The sequence below is a fragment of the Narcine bancroftii genome, chromosome 4 (assembly GCF_036971445.1).
Source record: "Narcine bancroftii isolate sNarBan1 chromosome 4, sNarBan1.hap1, whole genome shotgun sequence".
Classification (NCBI taxonomy): Eukaryota; Metazoa; Chordata; class Chondrichthyes; order Torpediniformes; family Narcinidae; genus Narcine; species Narcine bancroftii.
In genome coordinates this window covers 21,404,127-21,427,052 of record NC_091472.1, presented here as the reverse complement: position 1 = coordinate 21,427,052, position 22,926 = coordinate 21,404,127, and the positions used below count along the sequence as shown (strand labels likewise).

At 40.7% G+C, this 22,926-nt stretch overlaps 1 long non-coding RNA gene across 3 annotated transcripts in view; it reads right to left on the bottom strand.

Annotated features, from left to right (window-relative positions):
* The window catches only part of LOC138760383 (uncharacterized), a 73,267-nt gene that overhangs the window by 31,672 nt on the left and 18,669 nt on the right, over positions 1 to 22,926 (bottom strand). Inside the window, exon 3 of one of the 3 annotated variants that reach the window (XR_011355579.1) lies at positions 17,409 to 18,004. The exons of the other annotated variants lie outside the window; for them this stretch is intronic. This is a non-coding gene — a long non-coding RNA (uncharacterized lncRNA). Of the gene's footprint in view, positions 1 to 17,408; positions 18,005 to 22,926 lie in introns of those variants that run through there. 3 annotated transcript variants of the gene reach the window in all.

Genomic DNA, 22,926 nt, shown 5'->3' with positions numbered 1-22,926 from the left:
TGGAACATAAAATGTATAGGAATGTTCTCGATGTATCTAGAGGAGATTGTAAATTGCCTGTACCATGCTTCACCAGGCAGTCTGCCGATTTTTACTGGGAGAAGTTTTAGAGGTCTGGGCAAGATTGCCGGTCTTTAGCGCGGAGGTTGCAGCAGGGCTAGTTTAATCGAGAGGGAGGTTATTTAGTAATATGGATGGAGCCTTGAAAAGAGTGAGTAGTAGCAGTTGGATGGCAGCCTCCTTCTGAGAGACAGTGAGTTGCTGACAGTTGGAGGGGAGGGGAGGGGGAGGAGCAGGAAGGGGAAGGGGAGGGGGAAAGAGTCTAGCTTATAGTGGAGGAGGTAGAGAACAGGGAAGCTAATGAGGAAGAGGAGAAACTAAGGAAAGAGTGACAGAAGCAGGGAGACTGAGGAAGGATAGGGAAATGAAGGATGGGATAGGGGAAGAGGATGTGAGTATGTGTGGGAATTTTGAGCACCTGAGTCTTCAACCACCTTGAATTCCCTTGTACCATTGGACCTAGACTGTGCCAGCGTTAATGTATAATGTTTCACACAATTCTCTTACAACCGTCTTCCACCCAATTAGAGTGGAAGGAAGTCCTTTTTGGTCAGAAAGGATTTTCTAAAAGGAGAACATGTGTCATGGTATTTTTTTTTGCCTTCAGCAGAGAAGTTAGGTAGGACCTTCAAAGTTTGGGCATGCCTCCTGACAAATACATACATGTACATAAAAATGCTGGAATTCTCAACAAGTCATGCAGCATCTACAGGAAGAGAAACAGCTGGAGTTTCAGGTTGAAGAACAGAACTAGGAAATTGAGAGAACTATTTACTCATAAGTAAGTTGCAGAGATGATGGGCAGGCATAGATGTGATAGGTGGGGGGGGGGGGGGAACCCAATGATTGCAGAGGCACGTGGTTAACGGTGCAAGGAGAAAGAGAAAACAAATTGACGTTGTAAAGCTGTGAAATGCCGGTCTGATCTGCTACTGAAAATTCTCAGCAGATGGTGGCACAGTTAGTGCAGTGATTAGCGCAACGTTGTTACAGCGCCAGCGAGCTGGGTTCAAATCTGTCAGGAATCTGTACGTTCTCCTCGTTTCTGCAGGCATTTCTTCCGAGTGCTCTGGTTTCCTCCCATCCTTCAAAATGTACCGGGGTTGCAGGTCAATTGGGTGCAATTGGACGGTATGGGCTAGTGAGCCGAAAGGGCCTATTACCATGCAGCCTGTCTAAATTTAACAAATCAGGAAGTGTCTGTGAAGACAGTATTTCGATGGATAACTTACTGCAGAACTGGCCCATCTGATACAAACAGAAAAAGTGAGTTACTTGAAATTACTGAACCCCAAAGGTTGCAACATGGCCAGATGGAAGATAAAAAGCTGTTCCTTAAACTTACATCAAGTGTCAGAATGGGAGGCCATAGACAGGTAGATGGGGTGAAAGTGACAGGCAACTGGAAACTCAGAGTCACCACTAGAGACTGTATGGAGGTGCTCCACAGTTTTCACCTGATCTGCTTTTAATTTCTTTGCTGAGAGGCTGCATTTTCAAGGTCAACTGGAATAAATAAATATGGCTGCTTGAAACAAAAGTACCGTTTGAGATCCTGGATGGTGGGACAAATGAGGTTAAGTAGTGGATGTTGCATCTCCTGAATCTGGAAATCTTCAGTGGGACACATTGCTGCCTTCGGGGTTCAACAATGTCAGATAAATCACCTGTGTTAGAACTGGCTGGTTCTGTTGTAAAGTTAATTAACATTCCAAAATCAAAAGGTTTTTTTTTTGTCCATCTCCAATTGAAGTATGAAGCACATCTTTAAAGTAGATGTAATAGTCGACAGTTCAGATCAGAGCTGCTCAGTGCTGATACGTCTTCTGTGAAATGAGGTAGATAATTAAATAGCTAATGGAGGAAAGTGATTCAGAGAACATGATTAACAACCACCTGAATGTCAAAGGCATGACAAAAGCCTTCACCAGCAATTTTCTCCTGAGATCCACACCATCATAGAGACCAATTCTGCCAATTGGATTCATTCCACCGTATATCAAGAAACAGCTGAGCGCCCTGGATACAACCAAGACTATGGAACCAGACAATGTTCTAGATGAAATAAGCCCTTTGGCCCATCTGGTCCATGCTGACCAAGTTGGCATTCTGGGCTGGTCCTATTTGCCTGCATTTTGGCCTGTATTTTTCTGAACTATTCCTATTTATTTATCTGTTAAAATGTATCTGTCAAAAAGAATGTATCTGTCAATCTTCTACAGGAGGTCTATTGAGAGCTTCCCGGTCAACTGCATCACAGTGGGGTATCGTTGCTGCAAGAAATGGATCAGAGGTCAATCCACAGGACCATAAGTGCGGCAGAGAGGATCACTGGAGTCTCCCTCCTCCTCCATCAATGTGATCTATTGGAATAATTATCTGAAGAGGGCGCGCAAAATCATTCCACACGCACAGCATCTTTCAGATGCTCCCGTCAGGGGAGAGAAACAGGAGGATCAGAGCCAGCACCACCGGACTGAGGAACAGTTTCTTCCCACGGGCCGTGAGAATGTTGAACGACCATAGGAACTGCTCACACTAACCATCCGAGACTCATAGTCATTAATCAATATTTATTTATTTATTTGTATAGATTAATATTTGTCCTTTTATGTGTAGTTGTGTGTCTGTGTGTATTGCACCAAAGACCAGAGAAAGCAGTTTTGATGAGTTGTACTTGTGTAATCAGATGACAACAAACTTGACTTGAAAATGTCCTTTCAATATCAAAATTGCACTTGCAGTTTTCTCTGACTAGTTTAGTTTACGTGCTAAAGGAAAGTAAAACACAAAATTTTGTAGATACATGGTTGAAGTAAAAACACAAAGCTGGAGAAACACAATAGGTCAAACAATGTCCTTTATATAGTAAAGGTAAAAATATGTAACGAACGTTTTGGGATTGAGCCTTTTTTTAAAGGTATGGAAAAATGTCAGCAGGTGTCCGAACAATAGAATGGGGGTGTGAGGTGTGGTGCAAAGGCATAGGGTGATAGGTGGAGAAGGGAGGACAGCAGCAATCAAGGGGAGGTGAGATGGGTGGATAAATAGAGAGGGAAGGGGTGGAGGAGAGCTGGAAGGGGGAAGGGAAGGGGGAGGAAAGAGGGGGTAGAGGAGAGCATGTTAGCAGAAAATGGAAAATTCTATTTTAATCCCGTCTGGCTGGAGAGTGACCAGACAGAAAATAAGGTGCTGTGCCTCCAATTTATGGGTGGTCTTGGTGGGATAGTACGTAAGGCCATGGACAGCAATGTGAGTATGGGAGTGTGACACAGAATTGAAATGGTTGGCTACTAGAAGTCTTTGTCACAGGTGCAGACAGAGTGAAGGTGCTCAGTGAAACAATTTCCCAATCTGCGCCCAGACTCTCTGATGTATAGAAGACCACAAAGGGACCACCTGATGCAGTAAATCAATCCTGCAGAAATGTTGCTTCACTTGAAAGGCCTGTTTTGGGCCCCAGATTGTGGTGAGGGAGGAGGTCTAGGCACTAGTGTGACCCCTCCTACAGTCGCAGGGGAAGGTGCCAGGGGGCTATTGGTGGAGAGGGATGAATGAATGAGGGAGTCACAGAGGGAGTGGTCCCTATGGAAGCCAGAGAGGGGAGGAGAGGGGAAGATGTGACTGGTGGTGGGATCCTGTTGTAAGTGTCGGAAATTCCGGAGGATAAAGTGCTGGATGTGGAGGCTGGCGGGGTGGTAGGTGAGGATGAGGGTGATTCTATGTTTTTTGCATCTGTGGGAAGAGGGGGCCAGGACAGGTGAGCGGGAAATAGAGGAGATGCGGGTGAGGGCCGAGTTGATGGTGGTGGAAGGAAGCCACTTTTGTGGAAGAAGGCAGACTTTTTGGAAGATGTGGACTGGAAGACTTCATCTTGGGAACAGATGCGGCAGAGATGGAGAAATTGAGAGAGGGGGATAGAATCCTTGCAGGAGACAAGGGGTGAGAACGTGTAGTCAAGGAATTTGTGGGAGTTTAGTGGGTTTGTAACATAGTGAAAAGGTTGTCTCCCGAGGTGGAGACAGAGAGATCCGAAAGGGGAGAGTGTTGTCAGAGAATGGACCAGGTAAGTTGGAGATTGGGGCACTGTTGGACATGCTGAGTTTCTGCTGCATTGCGTTTTTACTTTTTTTAGTTTAGGTGTTAACGGTTCCAAAGTGGAACTTGAACTCATAACCTGTGACAAAGGTGAAACTGCTAATTCTCACCAAGTTCTTTTTTGTTGGCAGTGCAATAAAGCATCTTTTCAGCAGTCAGACCCGCCAAGGCAAATAGCGCCTTTGGAAGACGACACAAAAGAGTCTGGAAAAACAACCAACTGAAAAACCTCACAAAGATAAGCGTATACAGAGCCGTTGTCATACCCACACTCCTGTTCGGCTCCGAATCATGGGTCCTCTACTGGCACCACCTACAGCTCCTAGAACGCTTCCACCAGCGTTGTCTCCGCTCCATCCTCAACATCCATTGGAGCGCTTTCATCCCTAACGTCGAAGTACTCGAGATGGCAGAGGTCGACAGCATCGAGTCCACGCTGCTGAAGATCCAGCTGCGCTGGGTGGGTCACGTCTCCAGAATGGAGATCGTGTTATATGGCGAGCTCTCCACTAGCCACCATGACAGAGGTGCACCAAAGAAGAGATACAAGGACTGCCTAAAGAAATCTCTTGGTGCCTGCCAAACATTGACCACCGCCAGTGGGCTGATATCGCCTCAAACTGTGCATCTTGGCGCCTCACAGTTTGGCGGGCAGCAACCTCCTTTGAAGAAGACCGCAGAGCCCACCTCACTGACAAAAGGCAAAGGAGGAAAAACCCAACACCCAACCCCAACCAACCAATTTTCCGCTGCAACCGTGTCTGCCTGTCCCGCATCGGACTTGTCAGCCACCAACGAGCCTGCAGCTGACGTGGACATTTACCCCCTCCATAAATCTTCATCCGCGAAGCCAAGCCAAAGAAAGAAGCCATGTCAGAGCAGGTTGGAATAAATTAATGGCCCAGTTCAGCACTTAATTAAGTGCAAGGCAGACAGGTTCGCCACCAGCTGGAATTGCCCTAGCGCCTCTTACACTCAGAGAAGCAAAAGAGGGACCCCCCCCCCCAGAGTCACCGAGTGTCTGTAGATTCGCTTTCAGCACTTCTGCAGCCCCCGCAGCCACACATAGAGTCTAGTCCAAACCATTGGCAACCTGAACTCCAGATCTGAACCTCCGACATGGTCAGGAACCCTTCAGCGCCCTTGGCACCTCCTTGCATCCCAGATCTGATACCTGCTACCCCTCCAGCCAGCCCACAACTTCCAAGGGTCTCTTGCCGCGAGTCACCAGCAGCCCGCCGCACGCACTGGTCCCTTAGCCGCAGAGCCCCCTCACTGGTTCACGGCCGGGGTCACCATCCCCACGGGACGTCTCCTCCGCTTTTCCTTTCTCAGACAGGGAGGTGATCTTCCTGTCCTCTGGTCCCCTGCTCCAGTCCTCTGCTTCCCTGGAGTCTGCAGCCCCTCGTGGCTGCTGCCGATGAATAGGCGCCTCCTTCTTGGGCGCAGACCGCAGGATTTCAACTGAAACCACCATCGGCTCCGTCAGCAGAGCCTGTGAAAAGCAGACTGCAGTCGGCTGGGCGCCTGGAACCTGTGGGAGCACTGCACCTCCGCTCCCTCACTCCCCACAGTTCTGCACCAGTGGCAGCGCCGTTGCTACAGCGCCTCCGCCATCTTTTGGAGTGATCACCTTCCAACAACCTAAATGCTGTTTGGATCTGAGATAGCTAATAAGAATTCATCATATTTTTAATCATTCCAGGAGACTTTCAAAACACTAAGGCCTTGATGACTGCTGATTTACTATCACTGATCCATATTCTCAAGTGTTTGGCCTTGTATTACTGTGAGAATGGGGGCAGGTTACGCTGCTGCAGCCATGATTGGGATTGAGGATACCAAAGAGGGGGAAAGAATCTGGTGAAACCTGAATTAGGATCTCGAGTCATAATGCGAGACCTGAGCCAAGGATAGGGCAGGTGTGAGGCTGGAGCTGGGGTCAAGAACCAGGTGTGAGAAATGAGCTGGGATCTGGGGTGTTGGCCGCAGCCAAGCTCCAGAGTGTGAGTAGGTGGGGTAGTCCAGTAATATAGTCCAGAGCGCAGGCACTGGAAATGTAACTGATGGACAAGCTAAAACAGAAGAATGTTTAAATGTGTGGTACGGTTGACCACTAAATCTCATTGCAGCCCAAGTGATTTATTTTTTTGTTTCATGTAGTATGTCCTTATTACTCACGAGGTTTTCATCCATTGTCTGTGTCATCCTGGTGCTCTGGTTTCCTCTGACCATTCAAACTATACTGGTGTTGTAGGTCAATTGGGCGTAATTGAGCGGCATGGGCTCAGGGGCCAATAGGGCCTGTTATCGTGCTGTATGTCTAAATTTTAAAAAAATTTTAATGTAAAAATATTATTAACAGTTTAGAACTGTTGAGTATGGTGCTATTCAAAGACAAGTTAGCTTTGCCAGAAGATGTCCAAACCGTGACAATTTTTGCATTAGAAGTCGGTTTACACTGATGCCTCCAGTAAATCCATGTACATGCTGTGATACTTGGGCCAAGATGTTAATAATTGTTCCTCCAAAGAAAAATATCAAGGTCAGCACTGGAAATGTTACCGTTGAACATCATTAAAGAGAAGTAATTGGGAAAATAAGCTCTGTGGGATTTGAACATAATTGAAATCACCCTCAACTTGTGTGCAATTAGCTGTTTCTCTTGAGAGATCACGATGCTTAAACCCACAAATTGCAATCAACTTAACAATGGAGTGCATTTTTTTCTTTTCAAAATATTTTTATTGATGTTTACATTATGCACAATTGAACTGTACAGTTATATATTGTGTTGTAAAATTCAAGAGTAGAAAAAACCCAAAAAATCTTATGGTTCAGGACCCCTACCATTAAGCAAGGTTAAAAGTTAGCATGTAGGAATTAATTGACAACAATCAGGAGATGGACAGCACGGCTCCAAAGCTTCAGAACAACCTTAATTCTTTAGGTTATGATAATAGTCCATTTTGAAAGATATTATTTTACTCTTTAATGGTGTGTCTAATTTTTTTCTAACCTTGACCTAATATCATTTAACCATTGTGTATGTGTAGGTGGAGTACTGCCTTTCCATTTAATCAGAATTGCACGTCTGGCCATCATTGAAGTGAAAGATAAAAATTCGTCTTTGAGTTGGAGTCAGTAAAACATCATCATCTTGAAATGATCCAAATGGAGCCATGGAAGGGCAAGCTTCAAATTTGAATTTCATGATCACTAATAATGTTTGAAAGATATCTTTCCAATTTTTTTTTCTAAACTAGGGTAAGTCCAGAACATGTGAATCAAAGGTGCCTCAACAATTTTACATTTGTCACATAGAGGATTTATATCTGAATAAAAATGAGACAATTTAACTTTAGACATATATACTTAATAGACCACTTTAAATTTCCACAAAGTGTCGTACACAAGAGGATTAATTGGACTGAATTTAAAAGCGTCTATACAAGTAGAACCAAAGAACAATTACAGCACAGAAACAGCCCTTCTAGTCTGTTCCTAGTCCCACTGACCTGCATCGAGCCCATAGCCCTCCATTCTTCCCCCATCCATTCCTCTTCTGTATAAATTCTTAAATGTTAAAATCGAGCACGGATTTACCACTTCAGCTGGAAGCTCATTTCGCACTCCCACTACTCTCTATGTGAAGAAGTTCCCCTTAAACCTTTCCCCTTTCACCCTTAATCCATGTCCTCTGGTTTGTATTTCACCTACCCTCACTGCAAAAAGCCTATCTACATTTACTCTGAATATCCCCCTCATAATTTTAAATACCTTTATCAAATCTTCCCTCATTCTTCTATGCTCCAGGGAATAAAGTCCTACCTGTTTAACCTTTCCCTGTAACTCAGTTCCTGAAGTCCAGGCAACATCCTAATAAATCTTCTCTGTACTCTTTCCATCTTATTGATATCTTTCCAGTAGTTAGGTGATCAAATCAGCACAGAAGACTCCAAATTTGGCCTCACCAATGTCTCATGCAACTTTAACTTAACATCCCAACTCTTGTACTCAACACTTTGATTTATGAAGGCTAATAAGCCAAAAGCTCTCGTTACAACCTTGTCCACCTGTGACATCACTTTCAGGGAATTATGTATTCCCAGATCCCTCTGTTATACTGCACCCCTCAGTGCCCTACCATTCACTGTGTATGTCCTTTCAAAATGCAACATCTCACACTTGTCTGCATTAAATTCCATCTTCCATTTTTCAGCCCATTTTACCAACTGGTCCAGATCCCTCTGCAAGTTTGAAAACCTTTTTTTGAATATTTTATATTGATTTTCATAGACTTGCAAAATTCAAATGAACAGTATAATCTTTTGTGATGGAATATTTAGGAATATTGTTGGGAGATAAATTGGTAAAATTAGAGTAGGTTACATACATACGCACACTTAAAAACAGATATTATTTGAAATACTGAAGAATTCATATTCAATGACTTTACAGAAACTATGGTGAATGCTATGCACATTTCACAAGGAGGTGATAATTGAAATGATGTCATGAACTGAATGGAATATTGCCTTGGAAGAACAACCAGAGCCAGGTTGTCTGTGTTGGACCTTTTTGCAAGGCTTTTGACCTCTCTGCTAAGTGCTCACTCAGAGGTCATTAAGAGGTTTGTTTACCTAAAACAACAGATGGAGCAGAAGACTGACTCCTATTGTTTGCTGGAGAAGATTGGGGGTTTTGCAAGTGAGAGAGGGAAGGACATACTGCCAGATAGAGAGAGAGACAGAAGGGAGTCTTTGACTCTGTGTGACACACACAGGAGAAGTTTGTTGGAACTGAAACAGAAGCTCCAGATTGGCGGATGGCTGGAAGTGCTATCTGTCTGATGTTTCTCTTAGAATAAGTGGAACAGAAAGGAACTTTGTGATAGCCTGAAAGAAAGAGGTTATCATCTGGAGAACCCTGATGGGGCAAGTTTCATCAGCAAGACATTGAGGTGACTAATGGTGGTACCTCAGTTGTGGAAATCCTGGAACAACACATCTCTCTCTGCAAACCTATAAGAACATTCCTGAGCGGTAATCATTTACCTTTCGTAAACCAAAGCCTGGTGAACTTTATACACATTAAATTCTGTGCACGGAATAAGAATTACCTGCAACTAGTGAACTTGGAAGAATGAGAAGTGAGATTGGACTGTGAATCAAGGAAATTTTCTTAAATTTACATGCACATTACCTACACATGCACTTAGAATTAGAAGGGGGTTAATTTAGGTTAGTTAAGTCAATAGTGATAAGTTAAAGTTTGATTCTGTTTTCATGTTTAAAGATCATTAAAAACAACTTTTGTTTAAGTAACTACTTGTGGTGAATATCCATTGCTGCTGGGTTTTGGGGTCCTTTGGGCTTGTAACACTTTTAACATTCATATAATATAGAGAATCTGTGTTTATCTCCCACTCCCACCTCCCCCACACCCTTACCCTACAGAAAAAAAAGCCAATTAAATTGTAGATACAAATTCCAATGGGGTCATGGACCCCTACAGAAACCTAGGAAAAAAAAACTGGGAAAAAAGCAACCAGGATGGCTTAAATAACAAAGGTGAAAGCAAAAAAAAAAAATTAAAAGGAAAAAAATCTCAAAACTAAATTAAAATAACACATCGCCTGCACCATGTCCCACTTTCTTGATCACTTTTGTTTCCTTGCTAGGTTGGATTGCTATCATATCCCTATTTCAAAGTGGGTGGGGGCACTAATCAATCTGTGTGCCAATACATTTCAATAAGGTTGTCACACTCTCATGAATGTTTTGTGTGTCTTCCTTAGATTGTACATGATTTTCTCCAGGAGAATGCAACTCTGCATTTCCACATTCCATTGTGTGGTATTTAGTTGGGAGTCGGACTTCCAACGAAACCACTATACACTTCATGGCTATTGCCAAGGCGACCTTCACAATGAAATTTCGACAGTCTAAAACTCTTGTCCCCAATGTCTCCCAGAAGGTACAACTTCGGATCCTATGGAAAATCTACATTTGTAATGTTTTTAGAATGTCCCCCAGGTCTTCCCAGAAAGATTTTACCTTTGTACATAGCCAGGTGGAGTGGCCAAAAGTTCCAATCTCCACACCACACCTGAAGCACATCTCTGAAATTTCCAGTTTTGATTTGTGTAATTTTTGTGGTGTGAGATACAACTGCTCAGAGGTAGAGATTCCAGAGTGGCCCTTTAAAAGTTGTAAGGTATTTTTTCCCAAGCTTCTTTTCTCCTGCAGCGTACATGAGCAATGCAGTTTTAGTTTTTCCAGTGGCACCATCTTTGTGGGCTGCTGCAGAGAAGGTTCCGGAGGATGGCCCTTCGCTAGGGCCCTCACCGGTGGATCCGGATCCAACTTCAATGGCCTGCTTCAATGATTAGGTAGGCCCAAGTTCTCTCTTCTTTCTCTCTTTCTGTTTGTCCTTACAGCTTTTTCCTTCTTGGAAACATCCTTTTCCTTTCTGATAATCGCTTTAAAGTAACTTGAAAATTATTTTTATAATTTTAACCTTTCTTAATCCCTCAGGATTCAGTAGAGGGCGTAGTGTTCCTCTTGACATCACGTGACATCCCTCCCCCTGGATAATCGCAGTTGAGAAAGACTCGGGGAGGGTATGTGTCTCCGCTGCCTGATCCACCACCTTCATAAGAAGAGGAATTAAGAGATCTTTGAACTCTTTATAACGTTTGACGGGAAAACCATTCTCCCCCTCTCCACCGCAACTTGCCAGCTTGCAAAGAGCTCAGAGTCCATGCTATCTCATCTTTGGTGAAAGGGGCATTCAGCCTCTCTTGATCCTCCTGTCCCAAATTTGGTAGTTGCAAAGGGAGCAACAAATCATCTATTTTGGTAGGATCTCCCACTCATTCAGATTTATATAATTCTTTACAAGACCTTCTAAATGTATCATTCATTTTCTTTGGTTTATATGAGATCTTGACTTCCCCCATTTGAATCGCATTGATTACTTTTTAAATTTTTTTTATTTTTCACACTATGAACCATATTAACCAAAATACACACAAACATTTCCTGCTTGAATATACACAGTGTCATTTTCTCCCCTTTCCCCCCTCCCTTCCCTCCCTCCTTCCCACCCCCCTCCAAACCCATTAAACGTTCAACATATACAGTACAATAAACCCATTAAACAATGTCATCACACAATGAAAATAAACAAGGAAATTGTGTCATCTACTTTTACACACTGGGTCAGTTCATTTCGTCTTCTTCAAATTCTATCATTTTAGGGGATGGAGGTCCGCGGTAGGACTTCTCTGTTCTGTGTACGGTTCCCAAATTTGTTCGAATACTGTGATGTTATTTCTTAAATTATATGTTATATGTTATTTTTTTTCTAATGGAATACATTTATTCATTTCTATGTACCATTGCTGTACTCTCAGGCTATCTTCTGATTTCCAGGTTGACATAATACATTTTTTTGCTACAGCTAAGGCTATCATAATAAATCCAGTTTGAGGCCTAATTCTTTACTTCTTATATTACTTAGAAGAAAGATCTCTGGATTTTTTGGTATGTTGCTTTTTGTGATTTTATTTAATACCTGATTTAGATCTTCCCAAAACTTTTCCACTTTCTCACATGCCCAAATTGCATGTACTGTTGTTCCCGTTTCTTTCTTACAGCGAAAACATCTATCTGATACTGTTGGGTCCCATTTATTTAAATTTTGGGGCGTGATATATAGCCTGTTAGCCAATTATATTGTATCATGCGTAACCTCATGTTTACTGTATTTCTCATAGTTCCGGAGCATAGCTTTTCCCATATTTCATTTTTTAATCTTTATGTTTAGATCTTGTTCCCCTTTTGTTTAGGTTTACAGCTTATTTCATCATTTTCTTTCTCTTGCAGCTTGATGTACATGTTTATTATAAATCTTTTAATTTTCATTGTGTCTGTAATCACATATTCAAAGCTGCTTCCTTCTGGTAACCTCAGCCTGCTTCCCAATTTGTCCTTTAAGTAGGTTTTCAGTTGGTGGAATGCAAACATTGTACCATGAGTAATTCCATATTTGTACTTCATTTGTTCAAATGATAATAAATTATTTCCCAAAAAATAATTTTCTATTCTTTTAATCGCTTTTCTCTCCCATTCTCTAAAGGAAAGGTTATCTATTGTGAAAGGGATTAGTTGATTTTGCGTCAATAATAATTTTGGTAGTTGGTAATTTGTTTTTTTCCTTTCTACATGAATCTTCTTCCATATGTTGAGCAGATGGTGCAGTACTAGTGAACTTCTATATTGCACCAGTTTTTCATCCCACTTATAAAGTATATGTTCAGGTACCTTCTCCCCTATTTTATCTAGCTCTATCCTGGTCCAATCTGGTTTTTCCCTTGTTTGATAAAAATCTGATAGATACCTTAATTGTGCTGCTTTATAATAATTTTTAAAGTTTGGTAGCTGCAAACCCCCTTGTTTGTACCATTCTGTTAATTTATCTAGCACTATCCTCAGTTTCCTCCCTTTCCATAAGAATTTCCTTATTATTCTTTTTAGTTCACTAAAGAATTTCTCTGTTAAGGGAATTGGTAATGATTGAAATAGGTATTGTATCCTTGGGAAGATATTCATTTTAATGCAATTTACCCTTCCTATCAATGTTAGTGATAAATCTTTCCAATGTTCTGTCATCTTGTAATTTCTTCATTAATTGTATAGATGGTCTAGATTATTATCTAGTCTAATACCTAGGTATCGGATTGCTTGTGTTTGCCATTTAAATGGTGATCTTTTTTTAAACTTTGTGAAATCCGCATTATTCATTGGCATCACTTCATTTTTATTTGTGTTGATCTTGTACCCTGATATTTCTCCATATTTCTTCAATTTCTTATGTAATTTTTTTATTGATAATTCTGGTTCTTTTAAGTATACTATGATGTCATCTGCAAATAGACTGATTTTATATTCCTTCTCTTTTATTTTTATCCCTTTTATTTTATTTTCTGTTCTTATCAGTTCTGCCAATGGTTCTATTGCTAAAGCGAACAGTGAGGGGAATAGTGCACATCCCTGCTTAGTTGACCTGCTTAATTTAAATTGGTTCGATACATATCCATTTACTCTCACCTTTGCCATTGGACCTTTATATAATGCTTTAATCCAATTAATATATTTCTCTGGTAGGTTGAACCTCTGTAATACTTTGAATAAATTATTCCATTCTATCCTGTCAATGGCTTTCTCTGCGTCTAAAGCAACAGCCACTGTTGGCGTCTTATTTCCTTGTACTGCATGGATTAAGTTAATGAACTTACAGACATTGTCCGTTGTTCGTCTTAATAAATCCAGTTTGATCTAGTTTTACTATTTTTGGTACAGTTGGCCAATCTGTTTGCTAATAGTTTTGCTACTATCTTATAATCTGTATTAAGTAGAGATATTGGTCTATATGATGCTGGTGTTAGTGGATCTTTCCCCATCTTTGGTATTACTGAAATTATTGCTCTTTTACATGAATCTGATAAGTTTTGTGTTTCTTCAATCTGGTTCATTACTTCCAGGAGAGGAGGAATTAATAACTCTTTAAATGTTTTATAGAATTCTATTGGGAGTCCATCCTCTCCAGGCGTTTTATTGTTCGGTAGCTTTTTTAATATATCTTGTATTTCCTCTATTTCAAATGGTTTTATCAATTTGTTTTGCTCTTCTTGCAATTTTGGTAGTCCAATTTTAGCTAGAAACTCATCTATTTTGTCTTCTTTCCCTTCGTTCTCAGTTTGGTATAATTGCTCGTAGAATTCCTTAAAGTTTTCATTGATCTCTGTTGGGTTATATGTAATTTGTTTGTCCTTTTTCCTTGATGCCAATACCATTCTTTTAGCTTGTTCTGTTTTAAGCTGCCAAGCCAGTATTTTGTGCGTTTTTTTCTCCTAGCTCGTAATACTTCTGCTTTATTTTCATTATGTTCTTCTCCACCTTATATGTTTGTAATGTTTCATATTTTTTTTTGTCCACCTATTCTCTTCTTCTTATTGTATCTTCCCTTGTTGCTAGTTCTTTTTCTCTTCTTACTATTTCCCTTTCCAGATGTTCTATTTCCCCATTGTAGTCCTTCTTCATCTTAGTTACATAATTTATTTTCTGCCCTCTGATGAAGGCTTTCATTGCATCCCATAATATAAATTTGTCTTTCACTGATTCCGTATTTATTTCAAAGTATATTTTAATTTGGCGCTCAATAAATTCTCTAAAATCCTGTATTTTAAGTAGAATGGAGTTTAATCTGCATCTATATGTTCTTGGTGGGATGTCCTCCAGCTCTATTGCTAATAACAGAGGGTGAGTGATCAGATAACAATCTAGCTTTATATTTCGTTTTCCTAACTCTCCCTTGGATATGGGCTGACAACAGGAACAGGTCAATATGTTTTATGTCTACTCGAATAATATGAGTATTCCTTCTCCTTTGTTTTTGTCTCCTCCATATATCCAAAAGTTTCATTTCCTGCATTGATTGAACCATAAATTTGGCTACTTTGTTCTTTCTGCTAGTCTTTTGTCCAGTTTTATCCATCTTTGAATCCAAATTAAGGTTAAACTCCCCTCCTATCAATATATTCCCTGCATATCTACAATCTTAAAAAAAATGTTGCATAAACTTTTGATCCTCTTCATTAGGTGTATATATATTGAGCAAATTTCAAAGTTCTGAATATATCTGACATTTTATCATTACATACCTCCCTGCTGGATCTATTATTTCCTCCTCTATTTTGATTGGTACATTTTTATTGATTAATATAGCTACTCCTCTGGCTTTTGAATTATATGATGCTGCCGTTACGTGTCCTACCCAGTCTCTCCTTAATTTATTATGTTCCACTTCAGTTAGATGTGTTTCCTGCATGAATGCTATATCTATTTTTTCTGTAAATTTAATAGCCTCTTCCTTTTGATTTGGTTATGTATTCCGTTAATATTTATAGTCATATAGTTCAACATGGCCATCTCATATTTTGTTTACATCTCATTGCATTGATTACTCTTGAGGCCTCCTCTGCCCTCACCTGGCAGGCAAGACTTTATGGGCCCTCTCCCCCAGCTCATAATACTGCTGTCAAGATCTTAAAATCAACCTTTCTGTCTTATATATTCACAGCATGTTATACGAGCTTTTTATTTGCCAAATTCCTGTATTTCTCTTCTGTGCCCAATCTTTGGTGTTCCTTTACTATTTCCTGTCCCAAATCATTAATCTTCTTTATGTGTTTTTTTGTAATACTCTTGGTGTATCCAATTATCTGGGTCCTTAAATAAGCCTTCAATGTGTCCCATATTAGGAAGTTATCCTCAGTAGAGGGTCAGTTCATCTCACAGAACAAATCAAATTGAGCTCTAACAAAGTGATGAAATTCCAGTTTTCCCAACAACGATGTATTCAGGTGCCATCTATTCACTGAGGCCTGCTTATCTAGATACCATCAAGGGTGAATGATCCAACAATAGACACATCACATATTCAGTTTCCAGTATCCTACCTTCCAATTGAGCTGACACCAAAAATAAATTAATTTTGGTATAGGAATTATGTTGTCTCAAGTAAAATGAATAATCCCTTTCTCTCTTTCTTAGCCACCCTGGCCCTTGATACCTTTGCTGATTTATCCATGACTGGATCCAGACAAAAATTAAAATCCCCTCCATTCAAGAGATTCTCAAACCTTTCTGTTACTTTCAAGAATATATCTTGTATGAATTTTTTTGTCATCAAAATTTGGTGCATATATATTCCTGAGAGTCCAGGGTTCTGAGTATATTTGACAATGCATCAGTATAACCCTCCCTGCTGAGTTGCCAGCTACCTCCCAGGCCATCACTGGAACATTCCTCCCTATCAGGATAACCACTCCCCTGGCTCTGGAGTTAAGGAGGAGACCACCACCTGGCCCACCCATCGCCTCTTTAACTTTAAGTGTTCTTGTTTCGTAAGGTGGGTCACTATGTCGGCCTGCATTTTCTTAAGTTGTGCCAAGAATATTTTTCTCTTTATCAATTCGTTTATCCCATTTACGTTAAAACTCACAAATATGACTATTTTATCCATTACCCCAAGACCTTTCCATTATTTTCTCCCCTCCTTCCCTTCCCTTAATACTTGACATTCATCCAAATTCTCTTCCACAGGCCTCAGATCCAGGTGTCTGTGTTCACCATAAAAATTAAAGAAGCTAAAACCAACAAACCTAAAAATGAAAAAAATAACCCCCAATACCCCTCCACTCCTCTCTCCCTCCAGTGCCTTCCCCTTCCCTTCCCCGAATCCATACCATGTGACTGGTACCAAGTATCCCCTTCTTGTCCAGTTTGCCCAATGCACCATTCTACCTCCTACTCTGCTTTCCCCCCCAGAACTCCCCTTATCACTTCTTAAATTGACTTTAACATCAATATCTGTACATTATAGCACATAACCAATCCCCTCAATTTTCTTATCATACATAATATATACAGTATGTACAGCCCCACAATTCATTGCTCTCTTCCCCAGTCCTAATTGCCCCTAGTCCAGTGAGGATATCTCATTTTTGGCATATTCCATTGCCTCCCTGGCATCCTTAAATAACTTCTTATCCCCTCCTGGCTTTACTATTTTTAAGGTGGCAGAGTGGAGGAGGGCGTAGTCTATCCATTTTTGTCTTAACACTTTTTTTTACTGTGTCAAATACTTTCCTGTGCTTATCCCCATCCCACATTGCTCCCCCCCCCCCCTCCCATCTCCCTCTCTCCCTCAGCCACCACCTGTAAAATTTGCTCCCTGTCCTTGTAGTGAAGGAGCTTGACCAGGACTGAGCAGAGCCTTTGTCCTGGGGCCGGAAGGGGAATTAGAGACTGGTGGACTCTCTATATCCAAATTGCCAAATTTGTCCCTTCCCAGGCCCTCCAGCATCCACTTTTTGAAGAAACCGATCAGGTCTCTCCCCCACCACCTTTATATTATTCCTCCTACTCTAGTTCTCCAAAGTGTCCACCTTCTCACACATTCTATACTTCTCTCTCTCCTAGTCACCCCACTCACTCTCCCTTCTTTCAACCTCTCCCCCACTCTTTCTTCTAACATTGTAACCCTTGTGGTTAATTTATCCATATTTTTTATGACTTCCTTCTGTCCTCCCAATGCTTTTTTTTTAAACTGTACAATTGCAACCATTTATTGAAGGGCCCCACCCCCTATATATCCTTTCCCCTCCCTCGTTCTGTCCCCAGTCATTCTTTTCTGTTTCTTCTCCTTCTCTTCTTCATCCTCTGTATCCTCTTCATTCTCCTCCGACTCTTTCTGGCTGGAAGTGCCCATGTCCTTCAATCAGTCCTTTCTGCACAGAACCCATCGCCTGCTGGGCCCGACAGTTCTGTATGTCGATGCCGCTTCGCCATCTCCATCTACCTGAACTTCTCTCAGCTTCCCCCTACTAGGTAAGCTTTTTTTCCCTTGTCGACCTCAGGGCCTCTTCCGCCACTGCACCCACATTATCATGTCCCCTCTTCCAATCACGGGCCTCTCCTGCCATCTTCCTTGCACCTGCTGGCTCTTCCCTTGTGGTCTCCTCATGACTCCCCCATGATCCTGCCAACCTCGACCTCCTCAGGGACTTCTGCTCACCCAGGGAGTTCCAGGGCTCCATCAGTGCCGCTGCAATCGCTGCCACCTCCATTGACCTGATAGGCCCGTCCTTCTCCCACTCACCATGTGGCAACCCCTTCTGACAAGATAGATTCTTCTCTGGCCAATTTTTGTTTTCTTCCCATCTTCTTGTTTTCTCTAGATTTTCTTTACTCTCTGTTCTGTATTCTGCTGATTTCTGTGGGTTTTAAAAAAATCTACCTTTACTATCTTTCCTTAATCTTACAACAAAGAGCTCTCCTAACCCGCTACTACTGCTGTAATTTTGCACTCTTTGAAAACCTTCTTCCCTATCCACAATGCCTCCAATCTTAGAGTCATCTGCAAATCTGCTGATCCAATTTACCACTTTATCATTTAGATATAGATGGCAAATAGCTATGGTCCCAGCATCGATCCTTGAGACATACAACCAGTCACAGGCCTCTAATCTGAGAAGCAATCTTCCACCACTACTCTCTGTCTTCTCCCATCGGGCTATCATCAAATCCAGTTCACTAATTCACCATGAATACCCAGCATGACTAGACTCCCATGTGGGACTTCATCAAAGGCCTTACTAAACTCCACATAGACAACATCCAGTCTTTCCTTCATCAATTTTCCTAGTGGCCTCCTCGAAAAGCTCTATAGGTTTGGTTAAACATGATCTACCATGCACAAAGCCATGTTGAAATTCCCTAATCAATCACTGGCTATCCAAATAATTGTAAATCAATCTCTTAGAATATCTTCCAATAATTTACCTATCAGTGATGTCAGGTTCACCAGCCTATAAATTCCAGGGTTACTTTTGGAGCCTTTTTTAAACAATGGAATAGCATGAGCTATCCTCCAGCACCAGAACCCCTGCAAGTTGTACACTAGCCTCCCTCAAGGTCCGAGGGAATATCTTGTCAGACCCTGGGGATTTGGCCACCCTGATTTGTTTTAAGACAGCGGGCACTTCCTCCTCTTTTTAATCTGTATATGTTCCATGACCTCACTAATTCTTTTGCCAGTGTCCTGAGTGCATATTGATGAAAAAAAAACATTTAAGACCTCTCCCATCTCTTTTGGAACACTCTGACTTTTAAGGGGATGAATTTTGTCCTAATATACCTGTAGAAACCCTGAGGATTTTCCTTTGCTTTGTCTGCCAAAGTAACTTCACGTTTTAGCCTTCCTGTGTTCTTTCTTACATTTTCTATACTCCACAGGTACATAATTTTCCCCACATTGCCTCACCTCTCTCCTCTTCCGAACCAGATCCCCAATATCCCTCGGAAACTATATCTTCTAACCTTGCCTTTGATCCTGACAGGAACATACAAACTTTGTATTCTCAAAATTTCCCCTTTGAAGGTCCTCCACTTACCTCAAAACAACCTATTCCAATCCATGCATTCTAGATCCTTTCCATTGGGTGTAATTGGGAGGCAAGGCTGTCATGGTGTCATGGGCCAAAAGGGCCTGTCACCGTGCTGTATGTCTAAATTTTTAAAAATAAATTAAATCTTTCTTTTTTTGTGTGTGTTTGGTCTCTTTATTTCAGGCAAATATACATTTGTAATTGCTTTTAATTGTTTTTTTTAAAAACATCATACCTGTTCAGCTCCAGCAAGTAAGAATTTCAGTGCCTAGTTACAATGTTTATTTCAATAAACTCATTTTCAAGGAAATAAGCTTGAATATGATCCTTTGTTTTGTTGAGATTGATGGAGAGGTTTATATCCTGACACCATGCCACCAGAAATTGATAACATAAACTATTTATTCTCACGGTGAATGCAATCAATGACTATTTCTTGTCAGTCAATCTGTAAATTTAATCAGGCATTTCCTGCAGTGATTATATTGCTGACGAGAACACCGTGCCAGTCACACATTGCATGAAGCAAGAATATTGGGATGGAGAAACAGTTAATATTTCAGGTCAGTGATCCTTCATCAAAAATAAGAAAACCTATTAGTCAGTAAAGGCGGTGCACTGAAGAAACCAAAGGGAATGACTGTGACAAGGCGGTGATGAGGGGAAAGAGCATGAGTGCTGGTGGTTTCAGCTAAGAGAAAATAGAGAAGATGTAAATTGTAGACCATAATGCTGGTATTGTGAGATACAACACATTGTCGAACCAAAACACTGCAACTACTGGAAAACTGAAACAAAGAGAATGCTGGAAATATTCCTCAAGCCAGGCAGTCCCTATGAAGAGAGGAACAGTGAACATTTCAGCATACCTTTTTAAACTGGAAATCTTTGCAACAAAGTGGAAAAGTTGTGTTGAATTGCTCAAGTTCATAGGGCTGCAGTGCGATGTTGGAATTGACGCTCTCCCTGAGGTAACAGCATTGAAGAGCGAGTGACATGACAAATTAATGTGAAGGACAAATGGAAGCTCATGGTCACCCATGCAAATTGAGCAGAGGTGAGCAATAAAGTGGACGATCTGCATGTGTTTTCTCCAGTGCAGTGGAGACCACATTATAAGCACCAAATGATGTTTCCATGGTTTCTGCTTTTTCACACGGGAGTGATGTCTTTCCCCTATGAAACGCTTCCATAGCCAGGGAATACTAACTTTTGATCTTTCGTCCCTTATTCCTCAAACACCTGGCACTGCCATCCTTTCCCACTGCACTTCCTCAATCTCCCCTCCCCTCAATATTCCTCCAGATGTTTTGAGACACAGGCCCAAGCTGGGGACCCTGATCTCCTACTCTCCCTGCCTACTTATCTAATTGTCCAATCTTCCTCACTCCAGATCTTTCTTACAGATGCTTATGCTGCCCTTCTAATTTTTAAAATTTAATTCAGAAATACAGCAATGGTAACAGGCTCTTTGGCCCATGAGCTCGTGCCACCCAATTTACATCCAATGTAAATCTCCTGGTACATTTTTTGAATGGTAGGAGGAAACCACACAGACATGGAAAGATTGTAATGTTATGAGCATTACAACCCAGCAGCAATAGAAATTCAACAAGACAAACGGTTACTTAAATAGAAGTAACTTTTAATTATCTTTAAACATGAAAACAGGATCAAACTCTCACTTATTACTATTAACTTAACCTAACTTAAGCCCCTTCTAATTCTAAGTGCACGTGTATGTAATGGGTGTATAAGTTCATAAAAGTTATTTGATTCACAGTCCAATCTCACTTCTTACTCCTCCAAGTTCACTGGTATCAGGCAATTCTTATAGTGTGCACAGAATTTAACATTTATGAATTTTCTCCAGGCTTTGGTGCTTGAAAGGAATGTTCTTGTCAGTTTTCAGATAGAGATTTATTGCTTGTTGTACACAAAGTGATTCCTTGCTGAAGAAATTTACCCCATCAGGGTTTTCCAGATGATACCCTCTTTCTTTCAGGTCATCACAGAGTTCCTTTTTGTTTTCCTTATTTCAAGTGAAACATTATACAGCCAGCCATCTCCTCTTGTATGGACCACAAGGGCTTTGACCAGGCTGAACTAAGAACTCACAATCCATCTTCAAAATGGCGGTTTTCCACAAGCTTGCCAGCTTGTCATGTACCAGCCCCAGCTACTGCTGCTGAACTGTGGAATCAAATTATCTCCTCTCTCTCTCTCTCTCTGAGAAAACCACATGACCCTCTTAGAACAGCAAACTGCACTCAGACAGACTGCGGCACCAGACCCAGTCTTCTGAGTCTATTCATCTATTGCTTCCCAAAACAAATAATCCATTACTCCACAGCCTGCCCAATTAATACCTACATATGAAGTTCAGCAAGGCAGTTTCCATTGTCTGTACAAAGGCACTGGGAGCCTGGACTGTCTGGCTTGAGCAGAGCTCTGGCATTTTAAATGCGATCTATATTTTGAAATGTTGATATCTTTTTGTGACCTAATTTTAAAAAATCCAAATTTATCTCACTTAAAACATATCTATATATATAATATAATTCTTGAGTTAAAATTTAGTTATAACTAAACTTGACTTAAAAATTAATAAAGTGATAATAATCCACAATATATAACATGTTATAACAATGTAACCCCATGTTGAGAGTCTATATGTCTATACATGATCAATTTTAACATCTTGACAAACAATCTGCTATCATATTATTTGTACCTCTGATATGATTAATTTTCAGATTATAGTCTTGCAATAATACTCCTATTTAACAATCTTCTGTTTTTGTTCTTCATTTTATTCAAAAACACCAGAGGATTGAGGTAAAAAAAAAATCACAATTAGTTTGAGTGGTACCGAGTTATACATCAAAATTCGGCAGAGCAAGTATTATAGACAACAGTTCCTTCTCAATAGTGGAATCGTTCCTTTGATGAATATTGAATTTTTTTGAAAAGTAGGCAACTGGATGGTCAATTTCATCATGTTTTTGTAACAAAACTGCACCTGCTGCTCCCTCACTGACATCAACTGCTAAAGAAAATGGTTTGTCAAAATCAAGAGATTTTAATATAGGGTAATGGCATAGCATCTCCCTTAAATTTTCTAAAGCTCTCTGACAAACTTTACTCCACACAAATTTCTCCCCTTTCCTCAAAAGATTGGTTAAAGGAAGAGCAGCCTCAGCAAAATTTTCTATAATACCCTACCATTCCTAAAAACCTTCTTATCGTTTTCTTGCCATTTGGAACAGGAAATTCAGAAAATGCCTTCACCTTAGTTTGAATAGGTGATCTAAGTATGTCAGAGTAGCTAAACTGACATTTAAGTTTGCTTTAGATAATCTTGCAAACAATTTGTCCAATTCCCTTAGATGTTCTTTCCAAGTGTCACTTTTTGTGACCAAGTCATCAATATAAGCATCTGTATGTGCCAACCCTTGAATTACCGAATTAATCATCCTTTGGAATGTTGCTGGGGAATTTTTCATGACAAAGGGTAACACATTATATTCATATAAAAAAGATGGTGTTACAAAAGCCAAAATATTCTTTCCTCTCTCAGTTAGAGGCACACACCAGTAACCCTTCAACAAATCCAACTTAGTAAGAAATTTAGCTTTCCCAATTTTATCAATACAGTCGTCTATTCTCGGAAATAGGATAAGCATCTGTTTTAGTTACTGAATTATCCTTCCTGTAACCTGTACAGAACCTAACAGTTCCATCAGGTT